This window comes from Haemaphysalis longicornis, unplaced genomic scaffold (genome assembly GCF_048455015.1).
Source record: "Haemaphysalis longicornis isolate Haplotype H1 unplaced genomic scaffold, Haemaphysalis longicornis Haplotype H1 scaffold_8, whole genome shotgun sequence".
NCBI classification, from domain to species: domain Eukaryota; kingdom Metazoa; phylum Arthropoda; class Arachnida; order Ixodida; family Ixodidae; genus Haemaphysalis; species Haemaphysalis longicornis.
Window position 1 is genome coordinate 182098596 of NW_027526445.1, and position 22737 is coordinate 182121332.

General features: G+C 46.2%; 1 protein-coding gene and 4 non-coding genes across 5 annotated transcripts in view; 1 reads left to right on the forward strand and 4 right to left on the reverse strand.

Moving 5' to 3' along the window:
* LOC144149198 (tetratricopeptide repeat protein 8-like) overlaps positions 1-22737 on the reverse strand; it is a 142790-nt gene that overhangs the window by 20880 nt on the left and 99173 nt on the right. The window lies entirely within an intron of this gene.
* On the reverse strand, positions 5408-5501 carry Trnay-gua (transfer RNA tyrosine (anticodon GUA)). The gene is made up of 2 exons: positions 5465-5501; positions 5408-5443 (listed from the first exon to the last, which is right to left on the reverse strand). It is a non-coding gene; the product is annotated as a tRNA-Tyr (tRNA).
* On the forward strand, positions 10787-10880 carry Trnay-gua (transfer RNA tyrosine (anticodon GUA)). Its single transcript has 2 exons — positions 10787-10823; positions 10845-10880. It is a non-coding gene; the product is annotated as a tRNA-Tyr (tRNA).
* On the reverse strand, positions 13534-13627 carry Trnay-gua (transfer RNA tyrosine (anticodon GUA)). The gene is made up of 2 exons: positions 13591-13627; positions 13534-13569 (listed from the first exon to the last, which is right to left on the reverse strand). It is a non-coding gene; the product is annotated as a tRNA-Tyr (tRNA).
* Trnay-gua (transfer RNA tyrosine (anticodon GUA)) lies at positions 18483-18576 on the reverse strand. Its single transcript has 2 exons — positions 18540-18576; positions 18483-18518 (listed from the first exon to the last, which is right to left on the reverse strand). It is a non-coding gene; the product is annotated as a tRNA-Tyr (tRNA).

Sequence of the window (22737 nt, forward strand, 5' to 3'; positions counted from 1 at the left end):
AAAAAAAACAAAAAAAAAAAAACGGAAAGGGCCGTTCCGCCCCGAACGTCCCATACACTGCGCTCGACCTCCTCCGAATACACTTTAAAAAATCCTGGTCGATTCTACCTCTACATTTTACGTTCTCGTAACCGCTTTATTGAGAAAAAAAATTCACGCATCTCCACGAAGTGAATCATGACGAGTGGGCGAGGCACTGGGGATCGTTCTTACCGTAAATCACCTGCGGCATTGCCCACTCGCGCATGTAAATGAGTGACAACGCGTGTGTACATTATATACAATTCCAATCCAATCTAATCCGATCCAAATCAATCCAATCCAATGCTCCTCACGCATGCGCAACGCTGTGTACACGGACGCCAAGCCCCGGACAAAGCGAGGTCCTAAGGTGCTTCGCCCCAAAAGTTCTGTCTCTTACAGCAATTTGAATATCGCGGCGGTGACGAAAGCCTACAGGGCGAAAAAAGTTCGCAAAAATAAAATAATATACGGAGCGCGGTAAAAAAAATTACAGTTGACAGAAAAAGAGCTCCGCTTTCTTGCTACAACGTATTAACAGGTACTGTTGTAACTGGGCTAGTTGGTTCATTGCATGAAGTTGAACAACGCAGGGACGGGACTAAGAGCAGAGGCGACAAACACGGGCACCTGTTTGTCCGTGTTTGTCGCCTCTGCTCTTAGTCCCGTCCCTGCGCTGTTCAACTTCATGCATTAACAGGTGCCATCGAGTCTCAAAATGCGCTTTGCGGTGAGGCAACGCGGCATTTTTGGGCCATACTTAGATTACTTAGATATATTTTACAGCTGCTAGTTTTTTTGCAAGGACAATGCATGTCCACAATTTGTTGAAATTGCTGAAGGTAAGTGCGAAAAGTATCAACTTCGAAAAATTCGCAAAATTGCTCATGTTCACGCGCTCATCGCCGTGTGAGGCGGTCCCTGTAAAAATACAGGCTTAAATTCATTTAAAAGTACATATAAAAGGCACTTATTTCTGAAAGTTCTGTCGTAGTATTTTTTGGTTTAGACGAAAAAAATTTTTTTTTATATCGAGTGGCCACCACCGTCTTAGTCGGCGGGCCGTAAGTCGGCTTCACTGCACGAGGGGTACTCCAGCCGCAGCAGAGAGATGTGCCGGCCGCACGTGTTTTGGATTCTCACGTGGCCAGTTGCTTTACTGGAGTGCGGCCAGCTGGTACCCGGATTTCCGGTGGGCGTCATCGACCGATGATTAGCTGGAGCTCCTAAAAAACTCCCACCACGCTTTGTTCACTCAGGTGAGAGATTTAGTGGAACATAGGTTGCCAAGCCGGCTTTGTTGCATTTAGGAGGCTTCAATTTTCACCAGGGTGGCCGACATAAGTGCTTTTCTTCTTGGAAATTCTGGGTGAAGGAGTAACACGTGAGCCGAGTATTGAAACTTGTCAGCGATGATGGTTCGAAATGGTGGAAGGTGCGCGTAGCTTTCACGAAGTTGTCGACGGGCACCTCAACAGTTGCTCCTTGTTTTTTCTTGCCCATTTCGTCTGGCAACCCGATGTTCTCTTCCGCACATGTAAAACGACGCTGGAGGGATGTAAGTATCTGTCTCTAGTAAGGTCCTGAGAACTGGCACTGTCTGACAATCGATTCACGGTGCCGCCAACCCCGACGCAAGAGCTGCTTCCACTTGACGTGGCAAACAAAGTTCCACTGAGCCGTTAAATACGGGTAATTTTTATGGTAACACACATTCAGAAAATCTTCCGTGTTCTTGTACTGTGACGATGCACAGTAGGAAGAACATGAAGTTTTTCGGGCAGCACAAAATTCGCCTTGCAGAACTTTTAGCTCTACAGCTTGAAAAGTAGCCTTGACAGCTATCGTATCGTCCAGGCAGTGCGAAATCACTGCAATTGAGTTTATACAAAGGTCCCCAGTCTCTGCTGAACAAAGGGGTGTATCGTGGCTTGCATATTTCTTCGGTGGTACGATTCGGGAGCATCTTGAGCGATAAATTTATAATTCTCGTTATAGGCAAAGCTTTACGATAAACCTAAAATTCACCCAGATACTTTGCTTGCTGCTTCCATATGAAGTGATATAGCTTGAGCTTTTCTATTGAGGCTAAAGACTTCTGAGGAAATTAGGCAGGACTTAAAATTATTCTTTCTATCTATTATAGTCTGCGGCGAGGACTGTATACCTGCAATCCAGTCTTCAACATGCAACTCCTCAACCTTTTCCCCGTTTACTGCTCTCTCCAAAATGCTCAGAAGGGCATCCTTGTTGGCACACGCCGGCATCAGTTCTTCTGTAGTTTGTTTGAACCGTACGGTATTCACTAGTACCTCCCAAATTGACAGGTGGCGTGACTCTTCAAGGTCCTTCTCGCTTCGCTTTTACTGACTCACTTTGTTTGCAGCTGTGAATTATTTTTACCAAGCGGACAACATTATTAGAACACAACGAAACATGTCTTATCTCGACGTGCGTGGCCGCCGCATTTCTCCGCTGCTGAAGAACACTTGGTGCAATGAAGCGGACTTGCGGCCCGCCGAATGAGACCGTGGTGGCCGCTCAATATATTAAAAAAACTATTTCCTCACCTAAACCAAAAAGTACTGCCGAATAAACTTTGAGAAATTGATGTTCTTTGTACACCCTTTCAAACGAACCCAAACCTATGGTTTTATATGGGCCACCACACAGCGCGGTAAGATCCTGATCATGAGCAATTTTGTAAATTTTTCGAAGTTATTAAAGGTGTAAAATTACTCGCTTCCAGGCCCCCATATTTTTTGCGCACTTGAACAATTTCAACAAATTATGCAGCCGCATTGTGCTTGGTAACAATCTAACAGCTGTAAAAAAACGCCTAAATATGCCTCAGGAACACCGCAATGCTTCACCACAAAGCACAATGCCAGAAAGATTGGCAACTGTTAATGCGTTGTAGCAAGGAGCAAGGAAGCGGAGCTCTTTTCGTTAGTGGAATTTTGTTTACCGTTCTCCGTATATCATTTTATCGTTGGAATTTCTTTTTTCGCGACGTATGTTTTCGTCCCCACCGCGTTATTCATATTGCTGTAAGAGACAGAACAGAAAAAAAAAATTCCTCCAGAAATCCGTTACGTAAACGAATAATGTATTAAAGAGATCGACCAGGATTTCTTACACGGCAATCGGAGATTCTCGAGCGCAGCGTCTGGGATGTTTCGAGTAGTATGTCCCCCCCCCCCCCCCTCTAAAAAAAAAATCGTTAAAGAGCAGTAACCGCACACTCCTTTGCTACTCCACAGAAACACATAACTGGCGAGGTTAAGAAATTTATTTGTTGCAATAGTATTAATGTTATAGCATTTGTATAAAACACAGAACAGAAAGACCCTAACAAAACAAAACGTACCCCATTAATGCCCGACACTGCTCGACGGGAACTAAAAATGAGAAAAAGTCTCCGAATGTAGCGACTCATGGCCAAATCAAGCTCCAAAAATCAAACCCTTTTTTTTAAAAAGAAAGATGGTTAAAACCCAAAGCTTTCTCCTATGTAATCTGAGTCACAGTCAAAGTCCAAAAGTCAAGCTGCTTCAACAGTGTCGGAATCGCGCGATGTGCAAGGGAGAGCATTGGTCGATTTGTTGAAGTTATTATGTTCCACCAGGAACTACCTGATTGGCTGCCACAAATAGAGCAACTAATCCATAAGAGGGCATTTTAAATTGACAAAGTCAGTCCTGTAATGGCTGGCAACTCCACCTCTTGTATGTGTACATATTTACAATGTCGAGATGTAATCTGTTGTAAATTGTCAAAGACAGGCAATAAATACAAAAAAAAAAAGAATGGCGCATTCAGATGGATGCCGGCTTTACAACGCGAGGGACACAGGTTCAATACCGACCACCGGAAGCGTCTTTTTTCTAAGGCACTTAAAGGGACCCTGCAACACTTTCTTCAACTCTTCTTGAAATCTTAAATGCTTACAGAACATAGTGACCCAACGCACCCAGTACTTAGATTACGGGGTCGCAAAGTACCTCAGCCAACTATGCTAATCAGATAACTTGAAAACTTGGTCAAAAGATTTTTTTCTCTTTCCCGGTATTGACGTTCTTCGACGGCCCGAATTACGTCACTAAGGCCACGTAACGGCTGTTGCCCGGTTTTCCGTCAGTTGCAGCAATGAAGGCTGTTCGATGGGAAGTTTAAAAATAATGCCACAAAAACAAAGCAGAAAAGGTTGGCGTATCTGGTGCGACGAGCAAATCGCGCCGTGCCGCTCCGTGATGGTGATAACTGTAGCTTTTGCAGTGGTTCCAGACGCGAAGGAAAGAGTGAAAGCGTTTATTGAAAGGGTTGCAGGGTTCCTTTAATATCCCTTCGCTTACCATCGCCACCGTTTCGTGAAAGCCGTTGTGCAACGTTAGCTTTCCTGCAGAGCGTTTAGACGCGGCCGAGCCACGCCATCAGTGACGCATAGAAAGCTTCGCTTTAAAATCACGATGAAGCCACGAAATAACAGAGATCTCTCCAGTCCAGCACCCTAACGGGATTAGCTCCAGAACAAATAAAGAATGAACACACAAGATGCCTCACGAAATGGTCAGGTTCGTGAAACGGGGAAGCCGTGTAAGAATGCTTACGAATTTGTACACCGCGGCGGCAGCTTTTCTGATGGAGGCGAAAAGCAAAAACGCCCGTGTGTACGAGATTTCGGCGCACGTTAAAGAACCCCAGGTGGTTAAAATTAATCCGCAGCCCTCCACTACGGCGCGCCACATCGCCGGCGTTGCGTCGGCGTGTTAAACCCTACAATCAATCAACGGTGAAGGAAAGTTTGACATCCACCTAAATGCAGCCATACGGCTACAAAGGAAAGCTATACAGCTTTCTCAGAAACTTCGCAGTTGAAGAAAAATTCGTCCTGGTCCAGGATTTTTCTTCAACTGCGAAGTTTCTGAGAAAGCTGTATAGCTTTCCTTTGTAACCGTATGGCTGCATTTAGGTGGATGTCAAACTTTCCTTCACAGAAACCTACTCCACCTTGGGGATTTCCCCTAAATCTGGTCGATTAATCAATCAACGGATTTGTACAGGGTTGGCCGAATATATGTGCACCTTTTTATATTTTTCAGCTCATAGAAAATACTACGAAAATATGCTTGGCAATCCCGTGGTTACTCGACGATCCTAAGTCAAAGCAACAGTTATCTGTTTTCCAGCTGCGGTATAACTTTCGGTATAGCGATGGAGACGTGCGGTAGACGACTCTCATATCTGTAAATACAGCCGTCAGTCAAAGAAAACGCCGTACTCAGCGAGCCGTCATGCCTTATTTTTTGCATTTACGCTTGTGCCATTTCTGAGGTTTTTGCTTTATGCGAACTCAGCATAAGATAAAAATGAAGAAAAAACAATGTCCGTCGAGCCGGATTCGAACCAGCGACCTATGGATGTCTGTACCACAGGGAAACCTCTACAGTCCACCGCTCTACCAACTGAGCTATCGACGGAACGAGTTTGCTGGAACGGTCGGCTCGCCTGGACAATAGCCGTTCGCAGGTGACCCAGAAATGAGTGCGAGGCGGCGCACGTTCCGCGAAACTCGTTCAGCCGAATTCCTCGCTGCGGGCGCGGCAAGTATACACTTGGCGTGCGCTTGTTTTCCTACACCCTTGCCACTTCTTTACGGTGTAAACCAATTGATTGGTGTAAACCAATTTTTAGAGTAGTGTTTCCTATTAACTGTAATTTGCATATTTTGTATACACTGATTCACACCGTTTTTGTCTATAAGTAACACTCTTACGCCCCATCAAAAAAAGAAATGCAAGCTTTGCGATGTTGTAATGAACGATGAAACACTCTTTAAAAGGGTGTATTCTTGTGTTTTCTCTAGGGTGTAAGAGTGCTACACACGACAAAACACCTGTGAGGGTGTTTTCCTTGGATTTTTTCGCTGGGGTGCAAGGGTGCTAGTTATGGGTATAAATCATTTTGCAGCGTATGAAGACCCCCCGCCCTCTTCGCTGAATCAATTCTGCATTTTTCATCCTGAGAATTCCAGTCACGCGGCAACAAATTTGCTGGGTGGGGTTGGGGTGTAAAGCACTGGGTATTTTTTACCGTTTTACCCAGTCGTGCGACAATTTCAATCGTGTCTGGCTAAGTAGATCTTACCGTGCTGCACGGAACAGTGTTTGGCATCGAGGTTATTCCTTTGCGTTTGGTGGAGAGGGCAAACTTTATTCGGCAGCTGAAGTCCGAACCCCAGAGTTATCAGCTCTCGGAGGAAGGGGGTGTTCTACGGTCCTCCGACGGTGGCGGGCTTGGCGGAGGTGCACAGAGAGTTTCAATGTGGGCAGCCAAGAGGGACCACAGGGCGGCCCGCAGGATTTCGGGGGGAGTGACCCAGCTAGACCTTGAGTAGGGAACATCAAACAGCTCCTGCTGCCGTCGTGTGCTGCTCTTTGTCGGGTGCCAGCACGGACAAGTGCCGCCATCTCATGCAGCCCGACGTCACCAGTAACACGTGATATGGCGGAGTCGCATTAGAAACACAGATGCTGCGTTCCAATTCGCAGACAGCTTGGTAGACAGTCTACGAAGCAGTCTAACTAGACGTCTAAAGGAATGAAATTGGAATGGCGCCTCGGTCGCAAACGCAACACCAGCGCAGACGACCAGCAGACGACAGCGTCGTTGCAGACATGTTGAGTTGAGCAAGCCGCAAGTTTCGTAACTAATATTACCGTTGTTATTACAAACGTTACGTAATTTAAAAACTAGGCAAAGTCACCTTCATGATTAGTAAATTTTATTAAATATTTAAATAAAGGAACAAGTGCTTTTGGTTCAACATAAAAACGCAAAAAGGTGGCGCTGGCGTCGCTTTTCAGTTTAGACAGGAAGGTAGCCTGCATCGTTGCTGACTTCGATGCTGTCTCCTCGAAGCAGTCTTCGTTGACTGCTTCGTTCGAATTGGAACGGGGCTTAACATGGCGTACTGTCCGCGAAGACGGCAACGAAGCTGTCTAAACGGTAAATTGGAACGCACCCAGAGGCTTGGGGGCGCACTTACATGGTTGCCCGCATGCGTGCCACGTCAGTGAATCACGACAACCATCGGGCTCGTGAAGCCAAGCGCAAGCGGTAGCCGAGCAGGCCATTTTATTTGCGGCTGAATCGTAAACTTCACCGCATAGCTATAGCATAGATATCCCTAAACACACTAAAAGATGACATCGAGAACTTTGTACGCACCTCGCCAGAGTGAAATGGGATCAACACACCCAAGTGACAGTCATCGGTGACTTCAATGTGTATGTCTCCAAACCAGGCAAGAAATGGCCAATCCAATTTACGTTGAAAGAGTATAGACTACAGTACAGTAAAGGTTCAAATCAACGAACTACTGTACTCAGGTCGTGCACAGGCTTAAAGGAGTACTGACACGACATTTTCGTGCTACGTTTTTTTCGCTGCTATGGGTGCCTACCAGCCCACTAATCATCGAATAGCACCTTAGACGGTTGATCGCAGCGTAAAAAATTATTTACGGCGTCGTTTATTCGTGTCAGTTTCGGTTTCGACAAAACGAACGTTGAGCGGCCGCCATGACAGGAGGGCGCCCGTGACGTCACCATTCTTGTCGCACTGCTGCCGGTCTGGACGCCTGCTCGAGCGAGCTGATGCGCGCGCTCGGGCCGACCGAGGTCTTCACCATTCCCACACGCCTGGGAAGCATGACGTCTGTCGCAAAACCATGACGTGCTACACATGGCGTAGCAGCGCGTGCCAACCGCAGCCAGCGCGTCGGCTGCTCCTCGCTTTTGTTACTCACCCACCTATCTCTTTATCACCCCCTTTCTCCTCTCTAATCTTTATATCCCTCTCCCCCCCCCTCCCCACCGCACTGGGTTGTATGCAGGGGAGTCCCCAGTTGGGCTCAATAATACTCCAGTGCATTTCCTTTCCCTTTTCACCGGAACCACCTAACAAGAAGGAGGCTGCGGTCGGCTACAGTTGGCGCGACGTCGGCAGTTTGGGGCAACGAGCAGATGATGTCATGCTGGCCCGCTCTGGGCTTTCTCGTACGGGCAGAGATTGAAATGGATTCGGCTACTGTTGAAACTTGCTGGGAGATATCCCCTGATAAAAAGGAAGCATTTTACATAGTTATCTCAGCTTTGAAATTTCGTGTCACTACTACTTTAACTTTAGCCAAGCTTCTGACGTTGTAACGAACCGCTCGCTGTATACCAAAGTTCAAACTCATTGAGATTTTGGGTCAGTGCATATTTGTGTCTCTTTGGTCGCCAATTTGTGGTGGGGTGAAACGGCTTCTAGAGTTTTTTACAGCGGGCGTGTGATGTGGGCATCGCCATGTGGCAGACACTGCAGGTATCACGCGTGTGCGCTACCGAGCACACATTTATTTATTTATTTATTTCAAAAAGCAATCGTGATGTCAGGATTGAACAATGAAATTATTTTGACCCTTCGAAGGATTTAGATGTATTCCGAGCCCCTCGCCTCCTAAGACGGCGAACCACTCAGACGTTCGTTTTTTACCAATATTTCCATTTTTAATATGACGTTCTGACCTTTATAGTATAGTTTGTATTCGTTGAAAAGTTTAGCTGTCAATTTCTTCGCTTGGCAACACTGGAAACGGCCACAGACATGGCCGATGCGCCACGGACATGGCGCGGCTTAGGCCACTGCGCCCGCACGCGGTAGGAAAAAAACGCCGGCCCGCGTCGTCTGCTCCGTTTCAACCCGATTCTCAACGGTGGTGTCAACAGAGATGTTATTATTCGCATTCACATTGGAGTCGAGGGAATACTGTGCGCGTTGTGAGGTAGAGTTTGTTAACGTGCAACACAGTCATGTGCTTAGCACGGACAAGTACCGCCATCCCGCGGAGCCCGACATAACGAGCGACGGCGCACTCACACGGTTGCCTGCATGCGCGCCTCACCAGTGAATACAAGCAATATGCCAGCTTCGCTTTTGTGGTTACAACAGGCGCGCGTTTTGCTTCAGCACTTTTATATGCGACCGTAGTTTTCTCTTTTTTTTCCACCATGCTAAGGTCGTTGAGGCTGCATTTGCTTCAATGCAGAAATGACAAACTCGGCCACGAAGTTTGGGCCGATAACAGGTTACAGTTGCGGGTAGTGTGTTCGAGTTTCGTGACCTACTTTAAGCACTGGAAGGCAGAAGTGAATCTCCCCGTGGCTTTTAGAATTCGGTGCCATTAGAAATATACAGACCATATTCACGATATTCACAGACGATATACAGACCATGTTGCAGAACTTATTCACGCACAGACGTCACGTGACCATGTCACGTGATTGGCCAGAAATCTAAACGCCAGCTCGTATGCCCCATACCAATACTCACATATAGACACATCGAATGAATGGGGGCTCTTACGGGATCGTTCCTTCTCGCGTTATAGCTACAACTACACAACTGATCGCACGAGGTACTGTCTTCGAAGAATCGTCGTAACGGTTTAGCTGCATGTCAACAGCTGTGGCTGCAACTGCCTGCATTGTGGCCATCTGTGATTTTTTGGTTCTATTTTCCTGTGCCCATAGCGCCTCAGCAAACAATCATTTTATACTACATTTCATTTTTCCCATAAAACATTCAGCTAGGGTAAAGTGCTGTTTTGCGCTATCATTCCACGGTGAACATTTTACAACTCGCCCAGCTGTTCGTAGTACTCAAATTTGGGTACTTATGTTCCCCTTCTTATTCTCGCATATTCTTCTTCTTAATGTCTGAAGTGGGGCCAGTTGGTTCATTATGAACTGAAGCAAAACAGCGCGAAAAAACGAAGGACGAGGGAGAACACACACACAGCGCTCGTGTGTGTGTTCTCCCTCGTCCTTCGTTTTTTCGCGCTGTTTTGCTTCAGTTATTCTTCTTCTTCTGCTCTATGCACCTTCCATGCTATGCCTCTAGAGCTTTGTACTAGGTTCGAAATGCTGCCTGGTCCGGCATATAACGCTGCGGATACCACGGGAGGCTGTACTAGAAAGGCTTAACCATGCTAAGTGAGGCTCCCTGGGACACAAACAGCGTTTCCTCACCAGACAAGGATTTGACAACCCTGATTAAGTACACTTGCTAAAATCCCCCCAATGATTATACAATCGGCCTTCAGGCACTCGATAGGCGTGGCTGCAGATCTTTGGGTGAGGCCCTCGTAATGCAGTGGACAAAACCAGGCTTAAGATTAAGATAAAGATTACTCTCACGATTCAGCTGTAAGTTGAAAAAATGTGAAGCTCGGGGTTATTTCTGTTTGCTTTATTGGCATTTGTTTGAAATCTTTTGTGTTCACGCAGTAACTTAGGGCGTAAATTAGGATGTGGGCTTTGTTAGCCATGCGTCAGTCACTTCCGAAGCAAAGGCATGTCTCCAAGTATTTACATTGTAACTTAGGGCTAATAATTGATAGCTGTTATCTAACATACACTTAGTCGTGCGCGTGTTGAATGATTTATATGTTGCAAGTTTCAATTTGCACTACTTGCGTAAAGCTCGAAAGGTTCCATTTTGAAAAAAAAAAAAAAAAATTTCCCCATACTAGTCAAATGAACATCTTTAGTTCGATGCGTTGTACAACGAGCATGTTGCCGATAAAGCACTTAGTTGGGGTCTGATGAGAAAATTCAATTCCATGTTTTTTGGCACGTTATTTCGTTTTTTTTTTGTATACTATTTATTTATTTATGCCACGGCGTGCGGGCAAATCGACCGCTTGCATCGGTACGTTCCGTCGATAGCTCAGTTGGTAGAGCGGTGGACTGTAGCGGTTCTTCAACGATGCGGATATCCATAGGTCGCTGGTTCGAATCCGGCTCGGCGGACTTTTTTTTATTGCGGGTTCGCTCTTTATTTTATATTTTCTTATGGTTAAGGTTGCTTGACGCGTAGTCCTGCGCGAGAATACGAGATGATGCACTGTAGGTGTAGTGCGAGGTCATTAGCTGGTGACAGAATCTGTTCGATGGATTCGTAACGTTATTTGGGAGGGAGCGTTCACCACATCCCCGTTCAGCTTCTGCCCTGCGCCATGTTTCCCATGCACCTGAGGAGCAGCTACAGCTTTCGCCTTCACGCTCTTGGAAATTTCTTAGTATCCCCCCGTACTTTTTCATAGGCCCAGCATCGTTAGCTAACGTCCCTCAGGGGAGCCGAGAAAATTGTCTTGGTAATGCGAGTTTAGATTGGTTATTATTAGCATCGTTTTCACCTCCCTCTCTCCCTCTATGGGGGTGGTACGAAAGTTACCTGCGAAGAATTTAACAACTATACCTGACATATCTGTACATGCGCTACCATCACGTTTGCCAATAGTATAGTGCAAGTAATTAAGGAGCGTGATATTTATCACGAAGACAGACTCCCAAGTTTCAGTGAGACACGCCTGTAAGTTTGTGTAACGCTGGAATGAAGTGTTTTCACGAGTTCTGGTTAACATATCGAACGTGTAATTCGCCCTTATAAATTGTGCGTACGTATACGAACATCTAAACATTCACAAATGCACGCTGTTATTCAGAGAGAGAGAGAGAGAGAGAGAGAGAGAGAGAGAGAGAGAGAGAGAGAGAGAGAGAGAGAGAGAGAGAGAGAGAGAGGGTTCTATTAGAGGAAAACAGACAGGTCTGCGGCATCTGTCCTTCGGCAATTAAATAACGTGCAGTGATCGTTTTTCGTTTCATTTTTTGCGCTGTGACCGTACACAGAAAATCACGTTTAAGAAAGCATAAAATAAGAACATGTTTCCCCTACAGCGACAATAGCGAGTCATATTTGGAGTCATATTTGAAGAACACGAGACGTGGAGCAAGCATGTTGAAAAGGTTAGTAACAAGATTTCGCACGCGGTTGGCATTCTAAGAATGCCCCGAACTTTTCTACCGACAAAAATAAAACTTATGATATACATACAAACGTTTTCTTCCGCAGATTAGCTACTGCCACCTTATTTGGAGAAACACCCCTCTTTCAAATATCAACAAGCTACTCCTGTTGCAGAAAAAAAAGCTGTGCGCGCAGTCTCTAACGCACTGCTCATTGTCCACACAGAAGCAGTTTTAACAAAACACGGTATTCTTAAAGTTTGATTTATTTGCAATAATATCTAGCTGAAGCGTTAATATGCAGGGAAAAGAAGACGACACACTTCATCGCACAGAAATCTAAGCTAACCCGGAATAATACCAACTACCACACGCGTCATAACCAACCCTGGAAAACACCTTGCGCGCCCACAAATTATAAAGTTCAAATCCTCGCGCATACGCTGCCATCCCTACTAAATTTACCAGATCTGTAACTTCTGGTGTTGTTTCTTTTTGTGTGCATGTGTGGTTTTCTACTCATGTGTCCGTCGTTTACTTAAATACCTATTTTAACTGTATCAATTGTAAAAACACGAAAGATTGTAGAAAGGGTGAACGGTTGTATTGATTATTTGTTGTATAGGTTTTGGATGCTCTTTGTTGTTCCTGTTTTCGTTTTTTTTTCTTTCTTTCGTGTTGTTTTTCTTTCCCCCATTATTACCACTGTATAATGATGTACCGCAGTCCCGGCTGCTGCATAATCAATTCAGCTTGACTTTGTAGGATTGTTAGTTTACTGAGGGGGACGGACCCAGGCGAGCCGATTCTACGAAGATTTTTTGTCCGTTCTTCCAACATCTCGGAGAACGACGTTGAATGAATATGATTTAGTTTGATTTGCAGGTGGTTTTTCCTGTTTTTAATGTTTTTTTTCTTTCTTGCTGGTTCGTCTGGCAGTTGAAACACTTCTTATCGGGCTCAAGACAAGACAGGTGGAGGGATCAGCGTTTAGGTGTACGAGAAATATAGCGCAGGCGGAAAGTTGAACGAGCATGTGCTGAACGAATTCTTGCAAACATATCACATGTGTAATCCGTTCTCAGTCAAGCGTGTGCTGGTATAAAACCTGTAAATATTCACAAATGCACACTGTTCTTCGGAAAGAGAGAAAGGGGGTTCCATTAGAGGAAAACAGAAAGGTCTGCCGGCATCCGTGCGTAATTAAATCACGGGCATTTGTGAGTTGCGCCTCTCCTTGTCGACTTCCTCGTGGTCGCTTTGACTTTCTTTTTTCGCGCTATGCTCATAAACACAAAACCACGTATAAGAAAGTATAAAGTAAGAACGCGTTTCCCCTATTGCGGCCGTTGAGAAAAAGGTGTGTTGTCCTGTTTTAATTGTTTTTTTCTTCTTGCTCGCTGGTCCCTCTTGCGGTTTAAACATTTCATATTGTGCTTTCAACTAGAGAGGAGGATGGAATCAGCATTCAGGTGCATGGGAAACATGGCGCAGGGTGCAAGTTGAAGGAGCACGTCTTGAGCGCCCCCTCGCAAATAACATTAAGAAGCCATCGAACATACTCTCCCACCAGCCAAGTATTTTCGTGCAAGAGTACGCGTCAAGTCAATTAAACTATAAGAAAATATCTAAAAAGAGCGAGCCCGCAAAAGAAGCGTCCGTCGAGCCGGATTCGAACCAGCGACCTATGGATATCCGCATCGTTGGGGAACCGCTACAGTCCACCGCTCTACCAACTGAGCTATCGACGGGACGAATCTAGGCGAGCAGCCGGATTGCCCGCACGCCGAGCCCTCGAGTAGTAGAAAGTGACCCATAAAAGCACGCGAGAAGGTGCGCACCGCCCTCTCTGCCTCCAAACTGTTTCAGCCAGCTCACCGCGTGCCGTCACGTGCACTGTTACGTGAACTGGCTGCACTATGAAGTGCCTGGCTCTTGTTACATTGAAGTTGTCGTGCGCTGGGTTGTGACCAAAATTGCGTCGCGTCGACGCTCGCTCAAGAGCTAGCAGTGTAAAACACGCAGCAGCTCTCAATCTACTGCGCGTATCTCGGTAAAAATGATACTGAAACTGACCGCTGTGGCGACTGCATCATTGCGCCGGGTTACATTCAGTTTCCACGACTAGTTCGCAGTAAAATTGTAAACAATACAGAATGCTCGTCTGCTGTCATTACATGGCCACCTACGGAGGGATTATATGGTTACAGAAAAAGGCTGTACCTCTTCTTTTAATCGTCGAAACTATACTGAAGCAAATTATACGAGAATTAAATTAGAATGAATTCAAATAATGTCATTTTTAATGTCATATTTAAAATAGTGTACGGAGCACGGTAAACAGAAAAGAGCTGCGCTTCCTTGCAACAACGCGAAGCTGCCAATGTGTATCGCAAGGTGCTATGTGGAGAAGCAATGCGGCATTCCCGGGTCATATTTAGACAGTTCTTAAAGCTGTTAGATATTTTTCAAGGACAATGCAGCCGAATAATATGCGGAAATTGTTGAAGGTAAGTGCTGAAAAAAAGGTAATCTAAAAGCGATAACTTTAACACCGCTAAGCACATCAACTTTGAATAAGTTGCAAAATTGCTCATTTTCGGCCGTTTGGGCTCATCTGAAAGGGTGCACGAAATGCATTAGTTTCTGAAGGTTTTATCCGAGTACTTTTTGCTGTAACTCAAAAAATACTTTTTAATATACATTAAGCGGCCACCACGGTCCCGGTCAGTGGGCTGTAAGTGAGCTTTACTGCACAGAAAAATTACCCCGATGAAGTGGAGAGATGTTGCTGCCCCTCGCGTTTTGGGTTCTCACGTGGCTAGCTGGCTTACAGGAGTGCGGCTGCCTGCTACTGGATTTCCGTTGGGTGCATCACCCGCCGGTGACCAGTTGCAGCTCTTGAATCACTTTCGCGACCCTGCGTTTATTCAGGCAAAAAATGTAGTGTACCTATTGTCACGGGCTGTAGTACCTTGTCAAAGGACCGCAACGATGGAGCCAAGATTAAGCCAGGTGTTTAGTTATGGCAAACCTCTCCTCTAGGGACACGCTCCACGCACTGATTGGAAGGCAAACTCATACATAGCCTTGGGAAAGAAGACGAGGACGTTGAGAGCTCTGCGAACGCGTGCTGTGCGTCGGACATTGCAGCTGCCTTAGCTAGCGGCTTGTATACACCCGCTGATACATTTTATCGCAAACAGTGCGTCAGCTGCCGCGTGACAATGTTACGTGGCGTCAGGACACGAACAATGAACGATTACGAGCGATCTATTTACACTGTCTACAGGCGGCCATGACAGAGTCCGCTCAGTCTGCACACCCGTCTCTTCCTCGTCGTCTTCGACGCCGGGCTATGGCACCATGGGCCATTGTCCATTTGTCCCGTGACTATATGTTTCCAGGCCGTCTTTTGTGCATTTACGAGGCTTCAGTTTCAACCGGAGTCGCCGACGTAGGTGCTTTGCCCCTTGGAAAGTCTGAGTGGCGGAGTAACACGTGAGCCAAGCAGTGACAGTTATCAGCGATGATGGTACGAAGTGGTGAATGGTGCGTGTAGCCTTTAAGGGAACTGTCGACAGGAACATTCTTGAGAGTTGGTCTTTGTTTTTTATTACTCGACCATTTCTTTTGGCACCCAGAGCAGGAATATACTTTTGATGTTATTTTCTGCACATGTAAAAATCTGATGGTGTGCATCTGCCCCAGAAAGGTTCCTAAAAACTGGTTCTCAATGCGGTGCCGCCAACATCGTCGCAAGCACTCTTTATATATGACCTTGCAAAAAAGTTCCACTCAGCCGTTAAATTCAGGTAATTTTCATGGTAACACAGATTTAGGAAATGTTTCTTGTTCTTGTACTGTGACGATGCACAGCCGGAAGAATGGAAAATTCTTCGGACAGCAAAAAAATCTTGTCGCACAACTTTTAGCGCCTTAGCTTGAGAAGTAGCCACGGCAGCTATCGTATAGTCCAGGCAGTGCGAAATCACGGAAAATGATTCCACACAAACGTACCCAATCTTTTCTGAACGCTGGTATCCAACGAAGGAGGGGTGTATCGTGGCTTGCATATTTCCCCGGTGATGCGATTGCGGAGCACCTTGTGCGATAAACTTATAATTCTCTTTGTAGATAAAGGTTTATAATAAACCTAAATTTATCTCTCAGATACTTTGCTTGCTCCTTCCATATGAAGTGATGTAGCTTGAGCTCTTGTATGGAGACTAAAGTAAACCTAAATTTATCTCTCAGATACTTTGCTTGCTCCTTCCATATGAAGTGATGTAGCTTGAGCTCTTGTATGGAGACTAAAGACTTTTTCCGGCAGTTGGGCGGGACCTAAAACTATTCATTTTAGACTGCGGCGAGAACTGCAGCTGCAATCCAGCGTTCAACATGTAAGTCCTCAACTTTTTCCGCATCTACTGCGCTCTCCGAAATGCCCAGAAGGGCATCTTCGCTGGCACACGCATGCAGTCTTCATCGTTGATGTTGCATAGCATTGTTGACATCAGTTCTCCTCTAGTTTGCTTGAGGCCTTCGAAAATTTACCACCTCACTAATTGACACGTGGCGTCACCCTTCAAGGTCTTTCTCGCTTCCGCTTTTACTGACCCAATTCGTTTGCGGCGGTGAATTATTTTTATCGCGCGGACAGCACCGTTACAACCCAACGAAACGTGCGTTATCTCGACGTGTGTGGCCGCCGCATCTCTCCGCTGCTGCGGAAGAACGAACCCTTGGTGCAGTGAAGCGGACTTACGGCCCGCCGACTGAGAAAGCGGTGGCCCTTCAATATAAATAATATATATATATATATATATATATATATATATATATATATATATATATATATATATATATATATATATATATATATATATATATATATATATATATATATATATATATATATATATATATATATATATATATATATATATATATATAAAAGAAACATCTTTCTCACTTAAACCAAGAAGTAGTCCAATTAAGCTTTCAGAAATTAATGTTCTTTGATCACCCTAACAAACAAGCCCAAGCCTGTGGTTATACACGGGTCACCACACACTGCGGCAAGATCCTGAACCTGCGCAATTTCGTAAATTTTTCAAAGTTAGTGTGTTTAATGATGTGAAAGTGCTCGCTTCCAGAAACCGATATTTTTTGCGCACCTGTCTTCAACAATGTCAACAAATTATGCAGCCGCATTGTGCTTGCAAACAATGTAAAAGCTGTAAAAAAATGCCTGAATATGTCCCAGAAACACAGCAATGCTTCACCACAAAGCACAATGCCAGAAAGATTGACAACTGTTAAAGCGTTGTAGCAAAGAGTGTTGTCTACCGTGCTCCGTATATCATTTTAACTTTGGGATTTCTTTTTCCCCGACCTAGGTTTTTGTCACCACCGCGATATTCACAATGCTGCAATTGACAGAACAGAAAAAAAAATCCTCCAGAAATCCGTTGCGAGAACAAATAATGTATTGAGAGATGGGCCAGGATTTCTTACAGCGTAATCGGAAATTGTCGAGCGCAGCGTCTGGAAGGTCTCGAGTGGAATGGCCCCAAAACAAACAAACAAAAAATCGTTAAAAAGCAGTAACCGCACACTGCTTTGTTTCTGCACAGAAGCGTATAGCTTGCGAGGTTAAGAAATTTGTTTGTTGTAGTAGCGTTAATGCAGATCGTTTGTAAAAAACACAAGACAGAAAGACCATAACCCATTTTGCCCGATATCGGCCGACCGGAACTAGAAATGACAAAAAACAAATCGCCGAAACTAGCGACTCACGGCCTAATCTAGCAGTAGAAATCAAACACCCTTTTTTAAGAGAAAGATGGTTAAAACCCAAAGCTTTCTCCTATGTAATCTGAGTCACAGTGAAAGTCCAAAATCCGAGCTGCTTCAACCGTGTCAAAAATAATAATAATAATAAATGGCGCAATCGGATAGACGTCGGCTTCATGACGCGAGGACCCCAGGTTTTGTTCCGACCACGGGAAGCGTTTTTGTTCGAGGCACTTAATGTTCCTTCGTTTGCCATCGTCACCGTTGTGTGAAACCCATTGTCTAAAGCTGGCTTCCCTGCAGTGCGTTCTAACTCGGACGATCCCGGCCACCAGTTAGGCACAGGAAGCTTCGCTTTAAAATCTTGTCGAAGCCACGTAATAACAAAGAATTCTCTAGTCGAGAACGCTGACGTGATTCTCTAAAAAAAATGAACACAAGATGTCCCACGAAATAGCAAGGTTTGTGAAACGGAGAAGCTGCGTAGGAATGCTTACTAATTAGTTGAGGATTCGCCGAATACATTTGCACTTTTTTATATTTTTCAACTAATCGAGAACACCATGAAAATATGCCTGTAACACGACTCGGCAGTCCCATAGTTACTTGGCGATCCGATGTAAAAGCAACGGTTACCTGCTTTCCAGCCGTGGTGGAGACGCGCAGCAGACGACTCTCACAGCCACAGAAAACGCTGTCCTCAGGGAGCCATCATGCCTCACGTCCAGCGTTTACGCTTCTACCATCTCTGAAGGTTCTTTTCTTTATGCGAACTCAGCACAAAACAAAAAGGAGGAAAAAAACAAGTCCGTCGAGCCGGATTCGAACCAGCGACCTATGGATGTCTGTACCACCTGGAAACCTCTACAGTCCACCGCTCTACCAACTGAGCTATCGACGGAACGGAGTTTCGCTTACGGTCGGCTAGCCTGGACGCTCGCAGGTGACCCAGAAATGAGTGCAAGGCGGCGCATGTTCCGCGAAACTCCTTCAGCCGAAGTCCTCGCTGCGGGCGCGGCAAGTACACTTGGCGTGCGCTTATTTTCCTACATCTTTGCCACTTTTCCTCACGGTGTAAACCGATTGGTGTAAACCAATTTTCAGAGTAGTGTTTGCTATAACTCTACTATGTATGTTATTTACACTGCAAAAGTATTTATCCCATTTTTGTCTATCAGTAACACCCTTACACCCCATCAAAAAACAAAGAAAAGCACGCTTTGCGATGGTGTAATGAACAATAAACACCCTTTAAAAGGGAGTATTCTAGTGTTTTTTCTAGTGTGTAAGGGGGTTATAAAAGACAAAACACCGGTAAGGGCGTTTTCCTTTGCTTTTTTTTTTGCTAGGGTATAAGGGTGTCAATTATAGACAGGGTGTAAATCATTTTACACTCTGAAGACCCTCTCTGCTGCATGAAGGCTGACCTTTTCATACTGAGAATTTCAATCACGCTACAAGAAATTTCTTGGCTTTGGTGAGAGTGTATACGCACTGGGTGTTCCTTAGATCAATTTCTCAAACCAGTTGATTTGTCCTCACGCCCGCCTGCCGCCACTGCTTACATCCAAGCACGGCGCTGGAAGGATGTTTAATCAGGCAGAGGTGGGACGAGGGCGTTCCTGACATGGCCAGGAAGGGGGTTCCAATACGAAACTGTGCTTTCCGAGGATTGCGGGCCTAAAGACGGAACTGAAAGTTTATGCGGCCCTTATAAACAAACCAAAAGATGAGAGAATCCCCAGGACACCTATTAGCACTCCTTATGATGCGATCGCGAAATAATTACTGTGCGGTGGCCGAACGTGTCTTCCCTTTAACGTTGTATATTGTCGTTGTCGTTGCTTTCCCTCTGTTATTCGAGCATACGCAATCAGGAGATCAGGCAAACATCAGTGGTCGGAGAAAAAGAGAAAGGTTCTTGTCTAATTACGGTGCTCGAGGAAAATAACTTCAAGGGATTTCAAAGTTTTTTTCATGACCTAATTGGGGAAGCGAGAACAGAAAGTAATAATGATAAAATAAAAGAAAAGAGATAGGTTCAGAAATGCATAGATGGTATTCACTGAAAAGTTTAGCGGGAGATTTCTTCGCTTGGCAACACTGGAAATCGCAAAGTCTGTGCCTGCCATGGAGGGAAAAAAAGCTTAGGAGAGGCCCTGACGTCACACCCAGTGCAGCCGGAAAAGCCATTTTTGTACGTCGAATGGCGGACTCTTTTTGCCTCTCTCTCTCGGTGCACCTTCTCCGCCTCCTCCGTCCTGTATCGCCTCTCTTGTCGTCTGCATCTGCCAGCGCCGAGCCGGCGGAAATCAGCTGATAGGCAGGTAGAAGGCCGTTTTGCAGCGCGTGACCGTGAACCTAAACGCGCGGTTACAGCGTTACACGGCCTCCAGTGTGGCCGCAGCAGTTTTGCGAAGCGACTCGCTCTAACAATGCCGCAATGCTCGGTGCCAGGCTGCAAGTCGCGATCGGTACCCAAGGAATTGGGCGTCACTTTCCACCGGTGAATGCATCATTCCGCTGACTAGTATTGCTGTACATTGGTGTGTATTCATCGTTTGTTTGCAATCGCCGCCGTTTATAGGTTCCCAAGCGATGGAGAACGGTGCAAACAGTGGGCGAACGCCGTGCGGCTACCGGACTGGAAAGTGCCCAAGTTTGCGTTGCAGTTTCACTGGCAATCCCAGGGATTACTAGTCAATTAAACGGCCGTTCTATATATATAGGTAAGCAGCACTTCATGCAGATTTCAAGCTAAAAAATTGTGGAATGTTTTTGCCGTTGTTCGCGTGCCTTCGATAGAATTTTTTGCGAAGGAGGAGGATGAGGAGGAGGAGGAGGAGGAGGAGGAGGAGGAGGCAAAACGTTTTATTGAGCAAAAAAAAAAGGAGAGGGTGGGTGGCGGCAATAAACTTTTTTTCGCCAAGTTTCAACTTGCCTCAGTGTCAATAAATTCAAGGTGATATCACTTGAAAACGTTCATACGTACACTAACCTCGCAGTCTGAAGCGTTGAAAAGCGAAATCCAGAGCGAGACCACAAAAAGATCCAGATTCCAGATCCAGCACTCTTCCAGTCAACAGACAGACACCTACTAAGGTAATAGGACGATGGAATTATATCAACTGGGAATCTACCTTTTAGCAATTGCGAAGCCACTGCCGCGCATTGCCGGCCTAGCAAACTACATGCCGCGGCGATAACCAAAAAATTGAGTTGCGAATCGTTCGGTTGCAAGTCGCCTACGTACTGCACATCGTGTAGCACTTCCCGAAAATCTACCTGACGGGTGTCCGCGCGTACGATGGGACGGCGCGTTCACGATATCTGCACTTCAATAGACGCGTCGTGATCGCGACCGGAGCAAAAGCTTGACGTGATACAAGGTGCACTTGCAAGTAGAAATTAAATGACATATTCACATCGGCGCAGCTGACGCAACTCGCAGCATCCTTTTCGAGTTCCCCAAGACCGCAGCAAAGCGAAGCAGCAATCTTCGCAATCGGACGGCAAGGCAGGCGCTGCCTTTCCTCCATGACTGGCGGACGGCGGGCGGGCCGTTGCTAGGACGCCGTTGCTGACGCGACTTCCAATGGCCGCCGAAAACACGTGACTTCCTCCACACTTTTGCCAATGCGCGGGGATAGGTGGGGGCCTCTCCTAAGCTTTTTTTTCCTCCATGGTGCCTGCGCATGTTCAGTGCGTCCGCATCTCGCAGAAAAAAAAACAAAATGGCGCAGCTTGCACTACTAGCTGGAGAACCAGAAGAGCTGGCGGCCCCTCTCCCTTCGTCAGAGACCTGGCTCTTGCACCTCAGATGGATTTTAGAACTTGCCGCTGCTTAAAGTTCTCCATGCTTGGCAGGCCCGGATCGTTTTGCCCGCAGGCTTTCACATCTCTCCAAAAGTGCACCGCGTGAGGACGTTCTAGAACTGGCATTAACCGGTTTCGCAAACTCGGTGTCTGTAGCGTTAGCTGTTCCGTGCTCCCCTCTTCAGGCGTGAATGCACGTGACCTGGCGAGGAGGAGAGCACGCGAGAGATCACGCCACGAACGCTGGACAGAGTGTTCTCCATGGTAGAATCGGACGACACCGAGCGCGGTCCTCACGAGGCGCATGCTAGCGTGCGCTAGGTATTTTTTTATATGTTTTGTGAGCTCCTCACGTGGGGCAAGCCCACGCGCAAGCCTGGACGACGCCGGGTGATCTTCACAAGGCGCCAGCTCCCGTGCGCTCGGTATTTTTTTTGTATTTTTTTTTTTGCGAACGCGAATAGACCAAGCTCAAGTTTAGACAGCTGTGCGGTTAAATATCAAGGGCGTGCGTCGTGTTTCCCGTTTCAACCAGATTCTCGGCCGCCCCGTCAACAGACATATTAATAATCGCACTCAAATTATGTGGTGTAACCCTCCTTGCCCTGGAGACCTTCAGATCCCCGTGGAAAGAAACCGTAGCTGCGAACGAAAGCAACACGGCGCGCGAGAGGCCGAAGCTGCAGTCGTCGCCTGCGACGACGGATGGCGACACATCTGCCCTCAAAAGTATGTTTAAGTACAAAACCAAATAATGGTTCTCAAGAAATTTTATTGATGGCAACGTAGGTACGATTGCAGTGCTGCAGCTAGTACATACGAGACCATCTCAGAGCCGTGGCGTGCTTGCACTCATCAGTCGGCACAGGCGCTGGCAAATCGCAGGCGTCCTTTAAACAAATGCCTTAAATTTTGCTTCCGCACAACAAGAGTTTCGGTAGCAATATTTCTGTTGCTGTCCTCAAACAGGTGACAGACCTTGAAGGGACGATCGGCTTTCACTAGCACATGCGCGCCACTTGGTCCATCGAAACGCAGTTGCACGCGTACGTAGGCTCCGAAGTTTTTTACCGCTTCACCCAGCGGTCGTCACGAGGCACGCGCACACGGGCGCTTGGCATTTTCTCGGTTTTCTTAAATGTCGGGTGGTCGCCGCGGTCGCGTGCGCGCGCTCGGCAACTTCTCGATATTTTTAACTGCGGACACGGAAAATTACGATTTTCTAACAGCTTCGCAGTTAAAACAA